Here is a 5,549-nt window from a genome sequence, read left to right as displayed (position 1 = left end):
GGCAGCTCCTTATCGGTTTGGTATAGCGGGTCCGAAGGGGGATAATGGGACCAATTTCCCAATCTATTGGTGTGTGTGTGTATAATTGGATGTTGCTGAACTAACAGTTCCTCTCTAAGCTATTCTAATTCAAACTTTAATCTAATTAAATGCTATTTTAATCTAACAAACAACACATCTAAATCTATGCTAACCTGGGATGTAATTCTTCTATTATGCGATCTAAAGAGATTTGAAATAAAAACTGGTAATAAAGATCATTCAGCGATTATAATAAAGGAAATCAATTAAGATGAACTGTTTCGCATAAAATGTTAGATGAAACAGTTGTGAACAGCATATCGCATAATAAGCTATTCATACATTATACATAAATAAATAGCTACCACCGTACAAAAGTGCCAAATGATAACTCAAGCATTCATCTGATAACATATAAACAAATAAAAACTATATATCACTTTAACATATAAGCAGAAATGGTCAAGAGATAAAAGTACCATTTATGACTGGTCCTACTCATAAGCTTCAAAGAACAATGATTTATCTCTCCTTGCTCTAACATCTACTAAGAGTACAAAATTGCTGTAGGAAATAATACTGAGAGGGGGGGTGAATCAGTATTATCAGATCAGATAAAACTTTTCAATTTCATACTCAGAAACATATACGCGACTTCAGTTAAGTGAACCCGCGTGTACACGCGACTGTGTCTAATGCAACTAGCGTATATCCAGAGATCTTATGATTCAGTTAATCTTATCTTCAGTAAATGCATCAGAACATTATTAAGCATATTAACAGTAAACAGGTGCAGTATAACAGAACAGAACATCACACAAGAGCCACACACATGAACACCATGATATAAGGTGGAAACCCAATGTGGGTGAAAACCACCTGCTGCAATTTGTCTCTTTCTTCTTTAATGAGAACTTCTTTTACAATGTACTGGTGCAGTCCTTTACCAGCACGCAGGCTACAACCTGCAGAGGGCTACAACCCTCTTAGCTCTTGTACTAGCCGATCCATTTACTAGTACGTAGGTGCCTACCTACAGAATGCTTCTTTACTCGTTTTCCAGCTGCTAGTGGAAGGGAGCTACAACCCCCTGGCTCTTGTACTGGCTGATATGTTTACCAGTACGTAGGTGCCGGCCTACGATCTACCTGGGACCACGTTTCATACATTTTCATACTAGATCCATAAGACAATCATCATTGTAGTACAACCTGCATCATCAATCACTGAAACACCCAATTCTGAATCACTGTAACCCTGTCAACAATAACCAGACAATCATAGCAACAACCAGATCCAGCTCCATATTCAAATATCATACTTCACATTGTATACGCTACTTGGATGATCCCAACCTGCGTGTATACGCTCTTTTACCAAAACCAACTCGCGTACAGATCTATAAATTCAACCTTAAAACTCTGGAGGTATATCAGACATCAAAACATACCCAGATCATAATAATAAACATGCGTCAGTAGATCTAGTCTATCCAGAGTCAAACCATATGAAGATAATCATTCCAAGCCTTGAGATCTCGTTCCATCATTCATCATCCTCCACATGGGTGAAACCTTGGTTCAGATCACCAACCCATAACCAGCACTTGGATCACACACTTTCTCAGATCTTCATCACTCACACTTCCACACTTTGGCCTAGTGATCTTCTCCTTATATAGCCTTAGGCCTTGCTCAATACCAAGAGCCAAAACCATAGTAACACAATACCATCAACCTCAAAACTAGGGATCAACACGTCCGTCGAGACGCCATGGTCCAAAACCATAGGCACAACTTCCAAGGACTAACTGCCACTGACCAAAGGTACGTTTTCACATGTACGCGCTTTTACTGAAGCCAACCTGCGTGTACACGCTGATTCTCCTTGCTGAACCTGCGTATATCTCTTTCTTGTCCTGCTGTACTGAGATCTGTCCACTAGTTAAGTTGTCATCACCTGTACCAGTCTCTGAGCACCTGTACTAACCTCTGAGTGAGTTGCCATCAAGGACAACACTTGAATCATAATGCCAACAATCTCCCCCTTTGGACTTGATGGCAACCACCACACCAAGTCACTCTCCCCCTTTGACATCAAGGGCAAAGGGTGGACCAAGATATTCTCTTCCTTGGTATACCTTCTGCTGTCCATACTGCTGTCCATACTCCCCCTGAGTACATGCTGAAATCTCCAAATGTGCTCCCCCTTTGTGTATGCCAAAGTGTACCAATCTATCCATCCTGCTCTTGCTGAATTGTGCTGTTCATGCTCCCCTTGACTGTAGGCAAGATCTGCAGAAGATGTTCTTCAAGAAGAACAAAGACTTATACATCATAGAAGACCTTCCTATCACCAAAAGACTCAACATACATTCATCACCCAACCTAGTGGGGATATCCCAATATTGACTCATCCACCTAACCATGTGAAGATACATGATAATACATGAACATTTCATCATTCATCCCAGGCATAGTGGGGAAACCAACATAGGCCGTTACATGACCTTGACATCATAAAAGAGATACATGACATAGTGATGAAATATCTAGACCAAGACTTATGAAAGCCACCAACAGCATCATGATCTGTACCATAAGCATCAGCCTGCAATACCATTCCTAAACAGTAAGATGTATCATTTAGCTTCATAGACTTTATCAACACCTTCTAACCATAATGCCAACAATGCATTATTTGAAGAATATTCTCCCCCTGAGTGTAAGCCAACCATGTCTGAACCATTTCCTGAGTCTGTTCTGCTCCCCCTGAGCCTGAGCCAACCATGACTGAACCTGGGTCTGTTCTGTTGCCCTTTCTCCATATACGCGACTTTGCAGCCTGTAACTCGCGTATATACGCGACTTGTCTTCATGAAACTTGCGTATGAGAATCAGAACACTGAAGTTCTATACCTTCAGCTCCCCCTGAGTCTGTTATGTCTGTGCTGTGCTGAGTACCCTGTGCTGTGCCACATCTTTCTGACTGAACTTCCTTCTTCTTCCATATCTTCACGCATGTTGATGATTTCTTCTTATCATGAGCTTTGTTCCTGCAATCTCTTGCTTTATCTCCAAACTTGTTACATGCATAGCATCTTACATGTTTCATATTCCTCTTGTAGCAATCAGCAGCTTTGTGGCCAAACATATTGCAAGAAAAGCAATATCCATTAAAGTATCTTGAATGTGATGATCTTTCTGCATGATGGTCTTGAAACCTTCTTCTTCTACATATGGCTGCAACATGTCCAAGATTATGACATACAAAACATTCAACATTATTCAGTGGAGGAAATAATCGTCTATCACGTCCATAGTTAGGAGTAGAGAATCTTCCTTGAGGAATTTCTTTCCTTGGTTGTTCCTTTTTGGGCATTTCAGATTTCTCATTAGAGTTTCTTGCCTCACCTTGTGAACTAGATTCACCTTCAACATATTCATGAAAACCAAGACCAGTCTTGATAGCAGGAGATCTTTGACTACTAAGAATATCATCCAAGACTTTAGAGCTATCTTGAAATCGTAAAAGCTTATCCTTTTCTTCTAATTTGCTTTTCAAGATATTTACCTCAACTTGATGTTGTTCTTCTTTTTCAAGACATTGCTTCTTCAAGGTCTCTTCAACTTTCCTTCCTTCATCCAACTGATGCCTTAGTTTGAGGATCTCGTTTTCTTGCTCTTTATTCAGTGCTAGCAGCATTTCTCGAACTCTGGAGGCACATTCCAACTGTTCTTCTAATCTGATGATTTCTTCTTTGAGGGCATTCTCCCTTTTGCTAGGTAGATCTTGTTGATCTATGATTTGATCTGACGCTTCATTTGCTTGTCCATCTTCAATCTGAGGTGCTTCAGGATCTAAATACTTGCTTCCACACAACGATAGGTTGTCATTGTTCTTTTGAGCTGTCTTCTTCTTCTGACGTGCTTTCTTCCCCATTGTTCTACGAATCTCCTTCAAGCGATCAAGCTTCTCTGAAGGACCTGCTCCGATACCAATTGTAGGAAATAATACTGAGAGGGGGGGTGAATCAGTATTATCAGATCAGATAAAACTTTTCAATTTCATACTCAGAAACATATACGCGACTTCAGTTAAGTGAACCCGCGTGTACACGCGACTGTGTCTAATGCAACTAGCGTATATCCAGAGATCTTATGATTCAGTTAATCTTATCTTCAGTAAATGCATCAGAACATTATTAAGCATATTAACAGTAAACAGGTGCAGTATAACAGAACAGAACATCACACAAGAGCCACACACATGAACACCATGATATAAGGTGGAAACCCAATGTGGGTGAAAACCACCTGCTGCAATTTGTCTCTTTCTTCTTTAATGAGAACTTCTTTTACAATGTACTGGTGCAGTCCTTTACCAGCACGCAGGCTACAACCTGCAGAGGGCTACAACCCTCTTAGCTCTTGTACTAGCCGATCCATTTACTAGTACGTAGGTGCCTACCTACAGAATGCTTCTTTACTCGTTTTCCAGCTGCTAGTGGAAGGGAGCTACAACCCCCTGGCTCTTGTACTGGCTGATATGTTTACCAGTACGTAGGTGCCAGCCTACGATCTACCCGGGACCACGTTTCATACATTTTCATACTAGATCCATAAGACAATCATCATTGTAGTACAACCTGCATCATCAATCACTGAAACACCCAATTCTGAATCATTGTAACCCTGTCAACAATAACCAGACAATCATAGCAACAACCAGATCCAGCTCCATATTCAAATATCATACTTCACATTGTATACGCTACTTGGATGATCCCAACCTGCGTGTATACGCTCTTTTACCAAAACCAACTCGCGTACAGATCTATAAATTCAACCTTAAAACTCTGGAGGTATATCAGACATCAAAACATACCCAGATCATAATAATAAACATGCGTCAGTAGATCTAGTCTATCCAGAGTCAAACCATATGAAGATAATCATTCCAAGCCTTGAGATCTCGTTCCATCATTCATCATCCTCCACATGGGTGAAACCTTGGTTCAGATCACCAACCCATAACCAGCACTTGGATCACACACTTTCTCAGATCTTCATCACTCACACTTCCACACTTTGGCCTAGTGATCTTCTCCTTATATAGCCTTAGGCCTTGCTCAATACCAAGAGCCAAAACCATAGTAACACAATACCATCAACCTCAAAACTAGGGATCAACATGTCCGTCGAGACGCCATGGTCCAAAACCATAGGCACAACTTCCAAGGACTAACTGCCACTGACCAAAGGTACGTTTTCACATGTACGCGCTTTTACTGAAGCCAACCTGCGTGTACACGCTGATTCTCCTTGCTGAACCTGCGTATATCTCTTTCTTGTCCTGCTGTACTGAGATCTGTCCACTAGTTAAGTTGTCATCACCTGTACCAGTCTCTGAGCACCTGTACTAACCTCTGAGTGAGTTGCCATCAAGGACAACACTTGAATCATAATGCCAACAATTGCAACATCAGTAGCAGATATCAAATGTAAACATCAATAAATCTTGATCCA

The sequence above is a fragment of the Pinus tabuliformis genome, chromosome 7 (assembly GCF_031772625.1).
Source record: "Pinus tabuliformis cultivar Carrire ecotype Pingquan chromosome 7, CPIR1, whole genome shotgun sequence".
In the NCBI taxonomy this organism is placed as follows: domain Eukaryota; kingdom Viridiplantae; phylum Streptophyta; class Pinopsida; order Pinales; family Pinaceae; genus Pinus; species Pinus tabuliformis.
The sequence above is the reverse complement of the archived record's forward strand: the minus strand, read 5'-3'. Positions refer to the sequence as shown.